Here is a 19,580-nt window from a genome sequence, read left to right as displayed (position 1 = left end):
GTCCTACCCTGGGCAAAATATTCCCGCGCTGCAAGGGGGTTGGACTAGATGACCCCTGGAATGATTCTATGATTCCAAGCATGCTTAAGAACGTAAGAAGTTGTTTTATGCAGAGTCAGACCATTGGTCCACAATAATGTTGACACTGGTCGGCAGGCAGCAGCTGGTCAGCTTTTCAAGCAGGGGACATTCCCAGCCCTACCTGGGACGCTGGGGGTTAAACCTAGGAATTATCGAATTTTAGAGTCTGAAGGGACCCCAAGGGTCATCTAGTCCAACCCCCTGCAATGCAGGAATCTCAGCTAAAGCATCTATGACAGATGGACACCCAACCTCTGCTTCAAAACCTCCAAAGGAGGAAAGTCCACCACTTCCCGAGGGAGTTCCTTGATTTCAAAATCAGTTTATTTCAAACCTTTCTCTTTTGCCTCTCAATCACAAGGTTGTCTGAACTGGCTAATGATGGTGATGAAATTTTGCCAAATCTCTAGCTTTTTAGGTTTCAGCATTTATTGCTCCCACGCTCTCAAGTCACAACCGTATTGTCTCGAACAGACACAGGCAAACTCGGCCCGCCAGATGTTTTGGGACTACAACTCCCATCATCCCTAGCCAACAGGACCAGTGGACAGGGATGATGGGAGTTGTAGTCCCAAAACATCTGGGGGGCCGAGTTTGCCTATGCCTGGTCTAGAAACTTGAGGCACTAAAAATAAAAAGTGATTTCCGAATGCTGTGTCCCTGAGCTGCAGCCCTTCCTTTTAGCACCTGGGCTAGGAATTCAGCCTAACTCAAACGCCGAACAGGCATTTGGACACTGCCCTTGAGAAGTACTAGCAGCAGCAGGAGTCAAAGAAACATTTCAAGCAATTGGCAGGCAAATGAAGGACCGGCTGGTGCACAGCCTAAAGTTGCCAGATAACCCCTAATTTTAAGGCGACATCCCCATTATTCACAGAAGCTGTGCGTAACAGAACAGACCTTTCTTTCAGAACATCCCAGCCCCGTAGCAATCAAAGAAACAGGCACCAGCGCCAGTGTGTCCCTTCTCCTGGAACCTCTGGCTCGGAAATCCCATTTACTGGCATTTAAACATGACAATAAAAGGTCTTGGCACCTGAAATGCCAGGTGGGGAGAATACATCCAGTCCATCATTCTAAGAACAGAGGCTTCGAGCAACTGTGAGAGAAATGGTTCCATTTGCACTTAACATAAGCAGGGGAAATAATAGTTTCCCTTTTCTCTTTAGGAAGAAGATCTGGGTGGTGGTTGTTTTCTCATGCCCATCACCCTTTAAACAGCAAAGAAGCAAAACCTTCAGAAGGGCCAAAGCCATTTAAAAAAGCAAAAAGCAAAAAGCGAAGCATGCAATTTATTCGGCGTTCAACTTAGATGACCTGGAAGATTCATGGTCTGAGGGAGGCAGGAGCAGAGCTCATTTCGCGCCAAACATCGGTGGACGCAGCTGCCAGCGCCGTCAACTTGGAATAAGCACTCTTCCCCGACATGGAAATAGCCTCAGTGGGCACCAGTTTCCTGGAAAAATGCTGTTTGGCTGAAGCGAGCCAAGAGTTTAGCTCGCTCGCTCTCTCCCTCTCTCTCTCTCCATCCTGCAAAGCTCGCAGAGAAAGCCGCTGCCTGCTACATAACAAATGCTGGAGAATCCATCTTCAGGTTTGCACCCTAAAAACGCCTCCTACGATCTTCAGTGCCACAAGGAAGCAGCCACGTTTGTGCAAAACGAATAAGCCCCGTAGCCTGCAGATCCCTGCAGAAGCTAGCAGGCCTTCTGCAAAGTCTTTATAAAGGGCCTGGCCCAAGGTGACTTCAGAGACCGTCTCCATTTCAAGCAGGGAGCCAAGACACGGGAAGGCGTTTGGACCATCGTCCCATCGCTAAGATCCTCTACCTCCCCAAAGATGCACCAAGGCTGCTATTAAACACACTTGCGAGATGCCCGTTGAGAGAAGCAACATGGCTGAAAATGTGGTGCTTTGCCCCAATTTCCTTGAACTCACTGGCACCTCTAATGAGGACCTCTCCATTGATAGCTCAGGCAGCAGAGAATGAGATTCTTAATCTCAGTAGCGTGGGTTCAAGCCCCCACTTTGGGTGAAAGATAATAATAATAATAATAAAATTTTTTATTTATACCCCGCCCTCCCCAGCCAAGACCGGGCTCAGGGCAGCTAACACCAAATATAAAAACAATTGATTGAAATACAGCTTAAAAAAACAAGATTAAAACACAACATTAAAACATTAAAATGCAGCCTCATTTCAGGGGAAACTCAATCAAAAACTTTTTTGGGGATGAAAACGTCAAGTCTTCACCAAGGCTAACTATCCAGACTGGTCCTACATGGGCCAGAAAAAAGCCAGGGAAGTCCCCAAATAGGAGTTCCAACACAGAAGGAGAAAGGAGTTGGCCTCTTGCTCCCTTCCAACTCAACAAGTCTGTGATTCCAATGTTGTGTTTTTCCCCAGCTGTAACCCCATCCCTGTGGCCACCACTATGACAACAAGGAGATCCTCAAGGTCGTTGTAATATCAACAGCTTTCATTATACTCAACCCCTGCCTTTATACCATTATGAAACTCAAACTGGTCTACAGGAGGGTCTCAGGTAATCATGAAGGATGGGTCATTATTCATCTGTGGCAGAGTAAACTCCTAGCTACTTTTCTTAGGTCTGAGGTGAGGGTGGGTATCTGCAACACCCAGCCAGCCACAGAAACCACAGCGCAGTGTCTATACAGAAGAGACATGCAGTTCTCTCCAACAGGCAAAAATGTGGGGCTCATTTAGACACAGCTGTTAGGCAGTAGCTCTTCCTGAAAAGTGAGCAAAGCAATCTGAGATGGGCTGGTAGTGAGGATCGCAGGCAGGGCTGTGGAACTCCTAATTTAAAAGCCAGGGTTTCTTGCCGAATTAAAAATAGTTGAATCGACCCTTCGGCCCAAATTCAAAGTGCTCCCTTTCTGAAGCAATTCCATTGGCACTTGTACATCTCAAGAGACAACGGAATGCGCATCAAAGAAGCACCAAAGTGACCTCCGCAGGGAGCAAGCCTGGGCAATGCATATGAAGGTCCTGTCCTGTCCTGCCCAGATGACAAGACTCGCCGATGTGGTCCAAGGAAAGCAGAGCAATACGTTTGGCACCAGCTTGGCTCATAGCTGCCAACCTTCCCATTTTTTTGCGGGAAATTCCCTTATCCCTGCGCCGTTTCCCGCTGCTTCCCGCTGCTATCCCGGATTGTTAGATATCCCATAGACTGTCCCTGGGACAGGTGAGGCTGCTGATCCCTTATTTTCAAATCTGAAAGTTGACAGCTATGGCTTGGCTGCAGGTGTTGCTGGAAGGAGGCATACAAGGCTCCATGCGAGCACCTTAGCGACTCCGCTGTGTAGGGTTTACTCCTGAGCCTTTTCTTTCCTCAAAGATATCCCTCAAGGCATAAGAGGTTTAAGATAGCCCACATCTTACTGTTCTCTCACACCACTTACACAGTAAATCTGTGCCAACCGGATGTTGTTAGGTTTCAGCTTAATTCTAAACCAGCTTGGGACCACTTTACAGCAAGGTGGGACACAAATACAGTGGTACTTCGGGTTACAGACACTTCAGGTTACAGACGCTTCGGGTTACAGACTCTGCTAACCCAGAAATAGTACCGCGGATTAAGAACTTTGCTTCAGGATGAGAACAGAAATCGCGTGGTGGCAGCAGGAGGCCCCATTAGCTAAAGTGGTACCTCAGGTTAATAACAGTTTCAGGTTAAGAACGGACCTCCAAAACGAATTAAGTTCTTAACCCGAGGTACCACTGTATACCACAAAGGAAACAAACAAGCATTGCCCCAAAAGGAAAGCAAACAAATACCGATATGCATGGCATTGAGAGGTAAGGAGATCAAATTTCCTCTCTGCCCAGAGAGACAGAATTGAGGGGCGTCACTCTGGCGCATGTCAACGACCCTTCCCTCCCCACCCTCAGTGGCCTGAAGCAGAGTGTTCTTCGAGCCCGGGGAAAAAGTTATGGCCTGCAATTACATTAATGACATAATTACTTACAATTACACACCAGAAAGAACACACTAATTATCTATATCGCCTTCGTGGCTCATGCTGTACTCCCAACTCTCGCTCTCTGCAAAGGACGAGAGGTTCACAGCTCCCAAAAAGAGAATGGCCTCATTAGAGACCCAAAGGACTCCTCTTCGCTGGAGTGGCTCATTTCTTTAACATCGGAAATGTTGATCTGGCTCTTAAGCTAGCAATAACAGGCGGTAGGCAGGAGAGGCAGATATCTCTGGCTTCTCTTTGTCCAAGGACCTAAGAGACATGGATGTTGATTTCTAAAGCAGGACTGGGCAGCACTGCCCTGTCATCAGTCTCCAAAAAGCCATATACCAGAGGCAAAGCGCATGGAACAACGATTATTGGTTTTTTACCTCTGTACAGCAAGCTAGCTTCTGCGCAGACTTATGCAACCTTCTCCATGCCCCACTCAGAGAAGCAAGACACAGTGTTCGAAATTTGTCAGGCGCACTTTGCACTTGGCTATCGGCCACTTGCGACCAAGTGAAGATGCGCTAGGATGGCGCCTGACGTCACCACCATCTGGAGGTGCATGCCTAGGGAATCATGGGACAGTTTTCACACTAACAACATATCTCATAGCAATCCACCTGGGATATTTTATCTGCACAATCAGAACGAACCGGATAGGTGGACTGTCCCTGGATTGAATGACATTTCTTCTTTCAGTTCTCAAAGTTCTTAACTCTAGCTAAAGGTTGTCTTCTCAACGAGCCAGACGTTTAACTGAAAATCAGTCACAGTCTGCCCGTCATTTGAAAAATAACTTTTTGAGATGTCTGGGCCCCCAAATGGCGAGTAATAGGCATTCTCTTTTGGCAACTGTCACACCCTGGTTTAAGTAGCCATTTGGCACCTAGCTTATACAGTGGTACCTCAGGTTAAGTACTTAATTTGTTCCGGAGGTCTGTTCTTAACCTGAAACTGTTCTGAATGTGAAGCACCACTTTAGCTAATGGGGCCTCCTGCTGCCGCTGTGCCGCCGGAGCCTGATTTCTGTTCTCATCCTGAAGCAAAGTTCTTAACCTGAAGCACTATTTCGGGGTTAGCGGAGTCTGTAACCTGAAGCATATGTAACCTGAAGCGTATGTAACCTGAGGTACCACTGTACAGTCATACCTTAGATCCCAAATGATTGTTCCAGTTTGCGAACGTTCTTTCGGAACCCGAACGTCCGACGGGGCTTCCGCAGCTGCTGATTGGCTGCAGGAGCTTCCCGCAGCCAATCAGAAGCCGTGATTTAGTTTTTGAACGTTTTGGAACATTTTGAACGGATTTTCGGAACAGATTCCGTTCAACTTCCAAGTTGAGACTGTATATCTGAGTTTCTAACACTGAGCAAGAGGCATATTGTTAATTGTTTCCCTCAGTTTCTAATAATAAAAAGAGCAGGACTGCAACCACCATGGCAGATTTCTTGGGGGGTGGGTCCTTATTTAATCTTCCAGGAGATTGAGAGAGAGTTGTGTTTAAATGCGAGACAACTCTGGGCAAAGGTGAAGGAGGCTCTGTGACTGAGGTCCTGCTATGACTCCTCAGCAGCATGTTACACAAACATCTCCCTTTCCTTGCCAAGCCAGATTTCAACACAAGTCAGAGATTCACATGCTTCTTTCTGTCAGGGGAATGGGCCAGCACAGCTTTGGCTGCCGTCTTCTGTGTCCTCATTCACCTTCCTCACGCTGCCCAGGCGAGAAGGAGGGAATTCAGCACACAAAAATGCTGGGGAAATAAAATTTAAAAATCCCTTTAATATCCAAACATCTACCCTTGTGGTCCATTCCATCAAACAGCTGGGCGTCTGTGAACCTTCTGCGGATCCATTTCGACAAGCCACTATTCTGGCAAGCGGACGGGAGCTCCGCTGCGGATCTGAAACTCATGGCTCTTCCACAAGCCAGCCCTGTGTTGCCGCTGTAAATAAAGCACACAGCATGGAACAGAGAGAAGCAGCGGGACAACTGGGTGAGGCAAAAGAGGAGAGCTGGCTTGCCTTTGGCGTCTTGCGCCAGTCAAGGACTGACAACCTGCGGGCACATTTACAAAGAAGACCAGTCTTAGAAATACCCCAGGGGCCAGGCGCATTTTGTGACTGAGGCAAGTCCAACTGCAACCACATGGAGATCTTTGGAATGCCAGGGTGGTGACTGACATCTCCATCTGGCTGGCCCCTCCAGCTTTCTTCAGCAGATAAGCCTGTTTACTGAATTTATATCCACCTTTTCCTGCAAGGAGTACAGTGGTACCTCGGGTTAAGAACTTAATTCGTTCTGGAGGTCTGTTCTTAACCTGAAACTGTTCTTAACCTGAGGTACCTCTTTGGCTAATGGGGCCTCCTGCTGCTGCCACACGATTTCTGTTCTCATCCTGAAGCAAAGTTCTTAACCTAAGGTAATATTTCTGGGTTAGAAGAGTCTGTAACCTGAAGTGTATGTAACCCGAGGGTATCACTGTACATGATTCACCCATCTCCTCAGTTAATCCCTACAACAACCTTGTGAGGTACGTTAAGAAACTTGTGATTGACCCAATGAACTTAATGACCGAGTGGGGATTTGAACCCGGATCTCCCAGATCCTAGTCCGACACTCTAACCACTACAGTGGTACCTCGGGTTAAGAACTTAATTCGTTCCAGAGGTCTGTTCTTAACCTGAAACTGTGTAAGCGGTGTGAGAGAACAGTAAGATGTGGGCTATCTTAAACCTCTTATGCCTTGAGGGATATCTTTGGAGAAAGAAAAGGCTCAGGAGTAAACCCTACACAGCGGAGTCGCTAAGGTGTTCGCATGGAGCCTTGTATGCCTCCTTCCAGCAACACCTGCAGCCAAGCCATAGCTGTCAACTTTCAGATTTGAAAATAAGGGATCCCTTGAGAGTCCCATGGACTACAAGAAGATCAAACCTCTCCATTCTGAAGGAAATCAACCCTGAGTGCTCACTGGAAGGACGGATCCTGAAGCTGAGGCTCCAATACTTTGGCCACCTCATGAGAAGAGAAGACTCCCTGGAAAAGACCCTGATGTTGGGAAAGATGGAGGGCACAAGGAGAAGGGGACGACAGAGGACAAGATGGATGGACAGTGTTCTCGAAGCTACAAACATGAGCCTGACCAAACTGCGGGAGGCAGTGGAAGACAAGAGTGCCTGGTGTGCTCTGGTCCATGGGGTCACGAAGAGTCGGACATGACTAAACGACTAAACAACAAACCACACTGAGATGTTTTCTTTAAAGTATAAGGAAGTGATATGGAAAAAATCATAACAATAATAAATCTCATGGGGGGAATGATGCCTAGATATTTTGTTGCGATGCCATTTGGCGATTTGTTTATTTTCCTGAGTTTCTAACATTGAGTGCATTTCACAATCAAAACAATGCCAGAGCGACTTCCGCATAACATCCTAAGACAACAACAACACAATAGCACACTGCAAAAGGCAACATTTCAGCTCTATAAATGTAACATGTTTACATCATACCTTCTGGCAAAAGGAAAAATAACAAGGCAGGCTAATCGTTTCAGCTTTAACACCTCTCCCAAGCTATTGCTCACAGTCCCTTTCCTCCAGCACTTTCTTATAAGGCTTCTAAAGACAGGGGGTTTGGTAGATGGAAACAACAGCCCCCCCCCCAAATGGTGCAGCTTACAGTCCCTCTCCTGCACGGAAGGGTTTAGCTACAGGGGTGCCCAAACTTTGAAAGTGACTCAGAAACTACAACTAATCCAGAATGTGGCAGCTAGACTGGTGACTGGGAGCGGCCGCCGAGACCACATAACACCGGTCTTGAAAGACCTACACTGGCTCCCAGTACGTTTCCGAGCACAATTCAAAGTGTTGGTGTTGACCTTTAAAGCCCTAAACGGCCTCGGTCCAGTATACCTGAAGGAGCGTCTCCACCCCCATCGTTCTACCCGGACTCTGAGATATAGCTCTGAGGGCCTTCTGGCCGTTCCCTCCCTGCGAGAAGCCAAGTTACAGGGAACCAGGCAGAGGGCCTTCTCGGTAGTGGCACCCACCCTGTGGAACACCCTCCCACCAGACGTCAAAGAGAACAACAACTACCAGACTTTTAGAAGACGTCTTAAGGCAGCCCTGTTTAGGGAAGCTTTTAATGTTTGATGCATTACTGTATTTTAGTATTTTGTTGGAAGCTGCCCAGAGTGGCTGGGGAAACCCAGCCAGATGGGCAAGGTATAAATAATAAATTATTATTACTATTATTATTAGTGTTGTTGATGTTTTTGTTCAAAGAGGGCCAGATTTGATGAAGTGAACATGCGTGAGGGCCAACCAAAATTGTTGATTTTTTTTTTTTTAGGGTTGAAGTTTACCCAAAAGTTGTTGAGCATTTTTTTTTTTTTAGGATTTAACCCCAGAGTTGTTGAGCTATTTTTTTAGGATTGAAGCTGCTGAGCTTTTTTTTTAGGGTTTTGCCCCAGGACATATACCGCCACGGGGACCAGATTGAATCGACTGGCGGGCCAGATTAGGCCCCCGAAACAGACTTTGGACATGCCTGGTCTGACACATCTAAAGCCCCATTCTCACACTGGCAACCCCAATGCATGGAGAGCATGAGCAGAATCCCACTTGCCATGCATGCATTCACAGAATCATAAGAGCTAGAAGGGACCCGAGGGTCATCTAGTCCAACCCCCTGCAATGCAGCCATCTCAGCTAAACAACACACACAACGTGGCAGGCTGTATGTAACTACAGTCATACCTCGGGTTACAGACGCTTCAGGTTGCGTTTTTTCGGGTTACGGACCACCGAAACCCGGAGGTACCGGAACAGGTTACTTCCGGGTTCGGGCAGTTGCACATGCACAGTAGCACTAAATTGCGCTTTGCACATGCGCAGAATTGCAACCCGCGCATGCACAGACACAGGTTGCAAACGTGCATCCCACACAGATCACGTTCGCAACCCAAGCGTCCACTATATATAAACTCTTTTATAAAATTCTTTTAAAATTCTTTTAAAAATACAATTCAACATACCATATCAAAATATGTGGTTCTGTAGAACGACTTATCTCAGCTAAAGCATCCCTGACAGATGGCCATTTTGCCATAGGATCGCCGTCATAGGCATAACAAGCATTTTGGGGGGAAACCCAACGGAATGGTTTCAGAAAGAGAGCACTTTGGATTTGGGCTGAAGGATAGATGCGACCATTTTTAATGCAGCGGCTCTGGCCTTTAAATAAAGTTGGTGGTTTGAGACGGGTGTGGGCAAGATTCCTACATTGCAGGGGGTTGCACTAGATGATCTTTGGGTTCCCTTCCAACTCTACAATTCTATGGTTCTATTATTCTGCTAGGTTTGCATAGTCTACTTTTTACCCAATCCAAACAAATTATTAACAGAGGCTGTGGCCAGATTTCTCTTTCTGGCTGCAAAACTACGCAAGCAAATATCACCCAGGTTAAACTTATCCTGTCTGGCCGCCGTTCTCATACATCACAATTTTAATCTGTTTATGTCATTTATGTTTTTCCAACTCACTCTTCACAGCCACATTTTAAGGTTTCATGTTGTGCACCTTATTTCAGATACCCCTGGTAATTTTGTATCGTTTATGTATTACAACTGAATTTAATGTATCTTCCACGTTGTGATTTTACTTACACAGTTTCATTTTGTCTATGACTACATAACAAACCATCTGTAATCTGTACTAGGCTTATAAATAACCACTCACACAGGAAGAGCAGGAATCGTCTACAGGGATGCTGGACTTTAAACTGGGTCAAAATGGGTCATTGCTTTTATTTCAATCCATTGTTGTGACTTCTCCGGAAGGCTGATTAATCTGCCGAGCATCATCAACATTTGACCTTTATGTAGTCAGAGACGGCCTTCTCAGTGATGGCACCTGGACTCTGGAATTCTCTATGCTAGGAAGTGAACCACTTCTGGAGAGTGAAAACTGCCTTGTTTCTTCTGTTAGCCTTTCAACACTGAATTATATTATTTCCTTTCATCTATCCTTTCTTTAAAAAAAAAAATGTTGATGCTGGCTGTCTTACATTTTCCTTATTTTGGTATGATTTTTTTCTTTAAAAAAGGAGGGGCTGTACGTATTTGCCCTGCAAACTGCTCTGGTAGAGTTTTTAACCAAATCCCACCACATACAATATTAAGAAATGAAGCAAAAAAAAAAAAAGACAACCCATAAATCAGTAAAGGTCAAGGGACCCCTGACCATTAGCTCCAGTCGTGGCCGACTCTAGGGCTGCGGCGCTCATCTCACTTTACTGGCCGAGGGAGCCGGCGTACAGCTTCCGGGTCATGTGGCCAGCATGACTAAGCTGCTTCTGGTGAACCAGAGCAGCGCACGGAAACGCCATTTACCTTCCCACCAGAGCAGCACCTATTTATCTACTTGCACTTTGATGTGCTTTCGAACTGCTAGGTTGGCAGGAGCAGGGACCAAGCAACAGGAACTCACCCTGTCACGGGGAATTGAACCGCCGACCTTCTGATCAGCAAGTCCTAACCTCTGTGGTTTAACCCACAGCGCCACCCACGTCCCTCCATAAATCAGTAGAGATCACCAAATCCTGACTGGCCTTTGTACACAGCCCAAACTGGTTCTCACCATGACCCTATATTCAATGCTGAATCCAGGTATGCCCTGCATGGGGGTTTGGGGGAGGATGGAAGAGGGGTACAAGCAAAGACCCTTAGACAGTCCCCTCTTCCACCTCTCCAAAGCCCTGCTGCCAACGTGCTTGCCTTTCCCCCCTGTGCTCAAACTGGCAGAGGTGTAGTGGTTAAAGGTGCCAGACTAGTTCCTGCGAGACACCGGGGCTCAAACCTTACTCAGTCAAAATGTTCACTGGAGCCACTCACTTGTCTCTTAGCCTACCTCACAGGGTTGTTGTGTAGAGAAAACGGAGAGGCTGAGAAGCAGGCAAAGCTTGAGCTCCTTGGGAGAAAAGATGGAATATAAATGTAATAATTAAGAGCAAAAAATGCCCAGGGGGAGATCATGCATGGTGGGCGGGGGCAGCCTGAAGGAGCGACTCCACCCCAATCGTTCTGCCCGGACACTGAGATCCACTGCCAAGGGCCTTCTGGCGGTTCCCTCGCTGCGAGAAACCAAGTTACAGGAAACCAGGCAGAGGGCCTTCTCGGTAGTGGCACCCGCCCTGTGGAACGCCCTCCCACCAGATGTCAAGGAGAACAATTACCATACTTTTAGAAGACATCTGAAGGCAGCCCCGTTTAGGGAAGCTTTCAATGTTTAATAGACTATTGTATTTTAATATTTTGTCAGAAGCTGCCCAGAGTGGCTGGGGAAACCCAGCCAGATGGGTGGGGTATAAATAATAAATTATTATAATAATATTATTATCCATGGGAAGGAACACCAACAAGAAGGACCATGATGAGTGTGGCAGTGGGCTCCCTTGCAGAGGTGTGGGCCTCAGAAGTTGCCCAAATATTCCTGCCCCCCTTATGGAACTCTCCATCCCTGAATTAAGCAGGACGGCCCAATCTGCTTTTGCTCCAAAGCCATCCTGCAGGATTCACAGAACAGGCATCTTATGGTTGCTAGGAAACCAGAGGATGCAATTTCCAACCACCTTTAGACTGTGCTCTATTCCCCAGGATGGTCAACATTACACAGCCAGGCCTGGAGGTACCAGCAGCACCTGTCACAAATGGACAGGTAAGAGAATGGACAGGGCAGGAGGGGCTGCTATAAGATACGGTTTGCATTAAAGGTAAAGGGACCCCTGACCATTAGGTCCAGTCGTAACCAACTCTGGGGTTGCGACGCTCATCTCGCTTTATTGGCCGAGGGAGCCGGTGTACAGCTTCCAGGCCATGTGGCCAGCATGACTAAGCCGCTTCTGGTGAACCAGAGCAGCGCCCGGAAACACCGTTTACCTTCCCGCCAGAGCGGTACCTATTTATCTACTTGCACTTAGATAAATGCTTTCAAACTGCTAGGTTGGCAGGAGACGGTTTGCATTACAACCCTGCAAAATCCTGACAGACAGTGGTACCTCGGGATGTGAACGGGATCCGTTCTGCAGCCCCGTTCGCATCCCGAACAGAACGCAAGACACGATGGCGCGTCTGCGCGTGTCGCCGCTAGCGCGCGTGACGTCATTTTGAGCGCCTGCGCATGCGCGAGCAGTGAAACCCGGAAGTAACATGCTCCGTTACTTCCAGGTTCCCGCGGAGCGCAACTCGAACGCGCTCAACCCGAAGCGCATTCAACTCGAGGTATGACTGTAGTAGAAGGAAGAGAGCCTCAGGAGCACTCACAAATTAGGGGAGGAATGGACTGAAGACAAGGAAACAAACATGAATTTGGCATTTTGATTCACAGAGACGCCACCTTTGCAGGAGGACATCAAATCATGGTTCCGTATCACAACCAGGAAGAGAAAGCAACACAATTTGGAAATTAAAATTGCCAGTCGGGCAAGGAAGGAGGAGCTGGATTAAGCTGGCCTTGTTTACGTACTCAATTCACATCAGGCCAGAAAAAGCGTTTTCGACACAAACGAGGTAGGATTTTTTATATATATATGAGCTTGCAAAGCAGAGAAGGCCACTGGAATAGGGTTAAATGACAGCTAGTGACACAGCCCAGCGCTCAGGTCTACACAAACTCAAAACCTAGGTTTTACTGGTAGAAACTTAACGTAAGAGAGACCAAGATTCAAATCCCTATGAAATTATGAAGCTCCATGGGAGGCAAATCATGATTTGACCTCACAAGGCTGCTGCAAGCATAAAATACATATACTAGCATCCTGGACTTTCAGGGGAAAATGTGGGAACATGCCACTGCTACACAAGAGAAGATCAGAAAACAAATCGGAAAAGAAAGCTTTGCATGAGACCGGAGGAAAATACTCAGGATGTCTGTTGCCATTTTGGTCACAGAGCACAATTTGGTGTGAGGAGGATGGGGCAAATCTTCCATTTTGTATTACGACAATCAGAGAACATAATCGACAAAACCACAAGACTTTGACATCCGATTTCAGAGAGATGTAGGAATTCAAAACGTTCATATTTTAAAAGATTGTACTCCCCTCCTCAAAGTGTGCCAGAGCAATAGAACTACTTTGAAATCCTTCCCTCCAAATATATAGAGACAACTTCTACGGAAATATGGCAACTTTAAAAAAATGCAGATCCTGCACCTTTACGTGTGTGTGTATGTATATATATATATATATAGTGCGGTTCCATTCTGCAGAGAGCTCATAAAGGTGCAAAAGCTGGATTTTTAAAAGTGATATATATATATATATATATATATATATATATATATATATATAATGTATATTTTTATGCAAAACAAAATTATTACAAAACAATTTGCTGCTTCCTTCCAATTGACGCCAGTTGCGATTAAAAGTTTAAAGCAGAGATTTCACGTAAAAGACACATATTTTTACAGCGCAACCCTATTCCCCGAATACAAAGGGGGCTTACTCCTAAGGTAAGTTATATTTGCAGTAAATAAAATTAGTGCTTAAAAAGTACCGTATTTTTCGCTCTATAAGATGCACCAGACCATGAGACGCACCTAGTTTTTGGAGGAGGAAAACAAGAACAAAAATATTCTGAATCTCAGAGCCAGAACAGCAAGAGGGATTGCTGCGCAGTGAAAGCAGCAATCCCTCTTACTGTTCTGGCTTCTGGGATAGCTGCGCAGCCTGCATTCGCTCCATAAGACGCACACACATTTCCCCTTACCTTTTAGGAGGGAAAAAGTGAGTCTTATAGAGCAAAAAATACGGTAAGTGCATACAGGATGGCAGCCGTAAAATGATTACAAAAAAAGGAAATGCTTCTGTCACAGAAGTTGCTGAATGACTAATTCTGTGGCTAATAAATTTGGGCCAGCCTAAACATGTCCCAACTTGTCAATTTGAAGTAGTTTTTAGAGGTGTCACTGCAGACAAAATCATCATAATCCTTTCCCTACCTTAATTATCAAGGGTTTCCCTCCGATGCCATTTTGAGTTCAATCTTCAACTATGCTTTTGTCTTTTAATGTTTGGTTTAAAAAACAACCAACAACACAGAAATGTCAAAATAAAAATTGAAAATGTGACCTATTGTTTGCACAGGCAAGATTTTCCTTTCCTTTTCGTTTTTACTTCTGGTTCTTAAGGATGGAAGACTACCCAGGGTACATGCCTACCAATGTCTGTCTAACCAGATTGGATCCAGAAGTCATTGATTTTAACCGGAGTGGAGTTAGCCACAACTAATTTATTGGATTACTTTCAACGGGACCTGAAGTGTAGCAAACTTAGCCTGGATCCAGACCATAGCGTTCAATGGAGTTTGGTCCGAGGAAATCAGGCTTTGGATTGCAGCCTAAGGAAAACAAAAAAAATTAACTGTTTGCTTTATTCTCGAGCGATTTTGGGTCAAACAAAATGCCCAGGCATTTTAAAAAATGGTTATTTACGGCCTCTCGAATTCTGCCTGATATAGCTGCTGCATTATTTGGTATGGACATGTGTAATTTTTAATACGTATTTATATACAGTAAGACTCTGTTCCTGGAAAGTGTACAGTCGAAAGAGGTTTGCAGATATTTTAATTAAATAAAAATAATAAATACGCAAATCTCCTTGCAGTAAAGATGCAGCTCATTGGACGAGGAGGGGATGAGCTAGATGACTTTAAGGCCTATGTCAGAAGGAGAAAATCCTTGTATTGTGTCTTTGGGGTTCTATTTTTTTGGGGGGGGGTCTCGATTCAAGGTGGGGAGGCAGAGAGAGGAGAGGAAGGAAAGCATCACAGCCAACAAAGGTGTCTGCACGATGGAAGCCCTAGAAACATCTCCCAAGATTGCATCCGAAACTGTACTTTGGACCAAGGCAGAAGTGTTTGTTCCTATGGACGTGCGCGCGTGCACATCGGAAAAAAAGATGACGGCCCCGATCCTGCTGGAGGCAAAAACCCGTCCGAGTTTCCCCTACGGTATAGGGTGGGCTACAGACAGAGGGAGAAAGAGAGAGGAGAAGGAGATCCAAGTACACAGTAAAGTTGCCCGATTCCAAAAGTAAAACAAAACAAAAAAACGAGTTTTCCGGGCATCTCGCTAGCGCATATATATATATATATATATATATATGGAAAAGGGGGAGAATAGCCATTATGTGCACAAGGCCAGGAGCCGGAGATCTATATGTTGGGGGGGGGAGGAATGGAGGGGGGATGGGCAAAGAAAGCAAGACGTGCCATTTCCCCATCCCTCCTCGAGGGTCCCCGATTTCTTTATTGATTTCGCCAGCACGGCTCTTTTCTTTGCGCGCTTCCAGCCATCGTGGCCGCGGGTCTGCATCCCTGTCCCTTTCTTCTAAACGTGCCATTTAAAACACACACACATATAGTTAGCTAAAGAGCTTTGGAGGAGAGAAGGGGGCGGGGGGGGGCAAATACAGGAGAGAGATATAAATATAGCACGGAGCAAGACCTCTCCCCCCCCCCTCACCCTTCTTGCACGCACAAAAAAAGCACGCGGCGCGATTGCCAGACGCGGCCACCTGCAAACTTCTCGCTCGGTTTGTTTAGAAAGCAAAGCCCCATTAAATGACAAGGAAAGGGGGAGGGGAGCCTTTCACTCTTTCTCCCCCCCCCCACCACCACCCCCACCCCGCATGCATCTGCAGCAACCTCCCCTCCCCCACCGCAAGCTTGACTTACCACGCATCTTTTTTTCCCCCCAGGCCACGCAAGTCTCCTTTCCTCCCCAAACAAATCCTCAAAGCGTTTTGCAAAGTTGCTGGCCGTTTCCGGCCCGAGGCTGCCCCTTTCCTTAGATGTGCATGTGTGTTTCCAAAAAATAGAATATAAATCCGATGCACATATAAAATGCAAAAAAATCAAGAGCCGATCGGGGAGGGGGGGGGAGCAGCAGCGCAGGCCGCTGCCGCTCCGAGCTCAGCGGCTTGCTAACCCATGTGCTCGACGGAGCACGCGCTCCGCGCTCGCCTGAATGGAACGTTGTGCAGGCAGGAGGACCTGTGACGTCACGGCCCCCAGCAGCTGATCCAGCCCCGTTGGCTGCGCTGCTGCTGCTGCTGCTGCTGCTGCTGCTGCGCTTCGACAGACGCTTTGCAAGGGAGCTTGGGTTGCTTTTAGCGCTAGCAGAGCTTTGCATTCGCCTATATACGTTGCGTAATGGAAATCGGAGAGAGGGAGAGACCAGCACGCGCGCAAGCATCTGCAGTTGCTTACTTTTATTTATTTATTTATAATACTGGCTGACTTCTTTTCCGTTACCCACTCGTAACCAGAGCTGGATTTAGGTTGGATAAGACCCTAAGCTACTGAAGGTAGTGGGGCCCTTTATATGTCCAACTGTCCGTTGTCAACAACAAATTGTCCCTGTTTTTGTGTTGAATATATGGTATATGGTAATTTATGGACCTAATAGGTATCTAAAGCCATTTGCACATGTTGCCATACAACCATTCCATGCAGAATGTAGGCACCCTATACAGTGGTACCTCTGGATGCGAACGGGATCCATTCCGGAGCCCCGTTCGCATCCTGAAGCGAATGTAAGATTCGTCTGCGCGTGTGCGGGTCGCGTTTCGTCGCTTCCACGCATGCGCATGACGTCATTTTGAGCGTCTGCACGAGCGGCGAAACCCAGAAGTTGCTCCGTTACTTCCAGGTCACCGCGGAGCGCAACCCAAAAATATTTAAGCTGAAGCATATTCATCCTGAGGTGTGACTGTATATAGAAATGAGCAAACCAGTGATATTTTAGGGAGCAGGCTAGCAGGCGGGGCCCATTACATCATAGGAGCCTCCACAAAACACAAAACACTGTTGCCCATACGTAGGTTTTATTTTATTTGTTTTTTATCTTATATTTTGGAAATGTACATTCAGATTGTTTTTTCCTTTAATTTTTTTGGGGCCCCCAAGAGAGTGGGGCCCTAAGGTATAGCTTGTTTAGCTTATACGTAAATCCGGCACTGTTCAGAGGTACAGTATACTGCTTTGGAACATGTGGGGGTCCATTGAAACCCCCAAAGGCTCACTCCTCCATCCTCTCCCGAGACAGATGTATGCCAGCCTGATGACCCACCACTGCACAAACCATGCTGTCTCGAAGGGTGCAAGAGCAGTCTGCTGCATTTGGTCTGGCCACTTGGCTCCAAGCTTTCCTATTTTATTCCCTGGGCCTGTCTCAGTTTTCTGGTGATTGACCAGAACTGTCTCCAGGGAGAAGGAAGGGACATCAGGCCCAGGAGCCTACTGCAAGTCCTCCAGATCCTCTTATCTTTCCCCAGTGCAAGATCCTCTTATCTTTCTCACTACAGTGGTACCTCGGGTTACATACGCTTCAGGTTACAGACTCCGCTAACCCAGAAATAGTACCTCGGGCTAAGAACTTTACCTCAGGATGAGAACAGAAATCGTGCTCCAGCGGCACGGCAGCAGCGGGAGGCCCCATTAGCTAAAATGGTGCTTCAGGTTAAGAACAGTTTCAGGTAAAGAACGGACCTCTGGGACTAATTAAGTACTTAACCCAAGGTACCACTTTAGTGATGTTTCGCACCCTAAATATCTTCCCCTAGCTAGGCTTTGCCCTACAACTCTTATCATTCCGTCTGCTTGCCTGGATGGAAGACAGAGAGGCATGTGTGAGTCTGCATAGAAACAAATCTACTGTACAAAGGTATTATTTGCATATGTTGCTGCACCTTCTTTATCCTCTAAGGCATGCGGGTGGCGCTGTGGTCTAAACCACTGAGCCTCTTGGGCTTGCCAGTCAGAAGGTCAACGGTTTGAATCCCCGTGATGGGGTGAGCTCCCGTTGCTCGGTCCCTGCTCCCGCTAACCTAGCAGTTCGAAAGCACACCAGTGCAAATAGATAAATAGGTACCACTGTGGCGGGAAGGTTAACAGCATTTCTGGCTTCTGTCATGTTGCTCTGTTGTGCCAGAAGTGGTTTAGTCCTGCTGGCCACATGACCCAGAAAGCTGTCTGTGGACAAACGCCGGCTCCCTCGGCCTGAAAGCAAGATGAGCGCCGCCACCCCATAATCGCCCTAGACTGGACTTCACTGTCCAGGGATTCTTTACCTTTTACCTTTATCCTCTGACTCCGCCCACCACTGACATGTGGCCCTCAAACTGAAAATGTTTTCGTGTCCCTGCACTATCTCTGTACGTGTCTTTGCTCTTTGCAGAGATTTTGAGGAGGGGTGGCCTTTCATTGTTTTGGAAAAAGTAAAAGCAGGTTTCTAACATTTGCAGAACTCAAGAAACTGCTAGGCAATACATTCAAGCACTATTCTCCCTTGTTTCTGTGGGAATCTAGCCTACTTCCTCCTCTTCTTGAGGTTTGTAGCCAGCAGTGCAGCAATAAAACAGCTGCCATATTTGCAAAGCTAAGCAGGATCTGGTCTGGTTTCAGAATGGATGGGAGATTGAATGCTGTGATTCCGGCGTTGGGCTAGATGACTCTCAGGATTCCCTTCCAACTCGACAGTGCTATGATTTCATGTTTTCACCCCATGGAAGACAGTCTGGAGGATCAGACTTAACACTTGAAGTCACATTAACGGCTAACCTTGAGGAAAGCAGGTCTCGCCAATTGAAACAGAAAAGAACAAAAAAGACTAGAGTGAAACTTCTGTTGTCTAGACCTCACGGTTTGTTTTTAAGTCCTTTTATGCTCAGCTTCCCTGATAGTGAAGTGATTGCTGCCCATAGAAACCAATTCAGCTGCAGTCCTGTGCCAACTCAAACACAAAAGATAAGGACCACAGTGTTTGTTATCTTTCTAAATCAGTGCTTGTTTGATTTTTAATTGGAAAGAAATCCCCCCCTACATTTTCGTAAACATTTTTACAATATTATTATTATTATTATTATTATTATTATTATTACTCACCCTTCACCCTAAAGTCCCAGGCAAGGTTGCAACAATAATTACTCTGCCAATGCAGGTAAAATCCACCATTATAATATCCGTAGTGCAGCTGGTAGGATTTGGGGCTGAAAGTGGGTGGGTTATACCAGCCCTTCAAGCCTTTCTTTCCCACGAAGGAGCTCAAGGTGGCATATATGGCTTTCTGTGAATGGCAGAAGAATATATTCCCATTTAAGTTATATGCAGTTGGGCTTTTTTTTTTTTTTTTTTTTTTTTCACATTTAATTTTTTATTACTTGCATCAAGAAAAAGATTAAACAAAAGAATTATCTACACACACATAAGCTAATAAAAATAGAAATCATACACAATCATACACCACTAAAGAGAAAAAAAGTAAGAACAGAAGAAATATAAAAAAAAAAAAAAAAAAAAACTTAATTTTCACATTTACTCCTTCTTAAATTAACACTTTCGGGACTTCCTTTAGCTTTCCCGACAATCATTCGAAATAATACTTTAAGCTACGCATTTCTTAGTAAATATTGTCATTATACTTTTTTATATTTATTTCTTA

General features: G+C 46.1%; 1 long non-coding RNA gene across 4 annotated transcripts in view; it reads right to left on the bottom strand.

Annotated features, from left to right (window-relative positions):
- The window catches only part of LOC310766306, a 143,185-nt gene extending 127,041 nt beyond the window's left edge, over positions 1 to 16,144 (bottom strand). For 3 of the 4 annotated variants that reach the window (XR_014550043.1, XR_014550044.1, XR_014550045.1), the window contains exon 1: positions 15,815 to 16,080. This is a non-coding gene — a long non-coding RNA (uncharacterized lncRNA). Of the gene's footprint in view, positions 1 to 15,814 lie in introns of all 4 variants that reach the window. The other variant, XR_014550042.1, reaches the window with a different exon arrangement.
- Positions 16,145 to 19,580: the final 3,436 nt, after the last annotated feature.

This window comes from Podarcis filfolensis (assembly GCF_964270895.1).
Source record: "Podarcis filfolensis genome assembly, chromosome: 7".
In the NCBI taxonomy this organism is placed as follows: domain Eukaryota; kingdom Metazoa; phylum Chordata; class Lepidosauria; order Squamata; family Lacertidae; genus Podarcis; species Podarcis filfolensis.
Note: the sequence above shows the minus strand (reverse complement) of the source record. Positions and strands in the feature narration are given on the sequence as shown.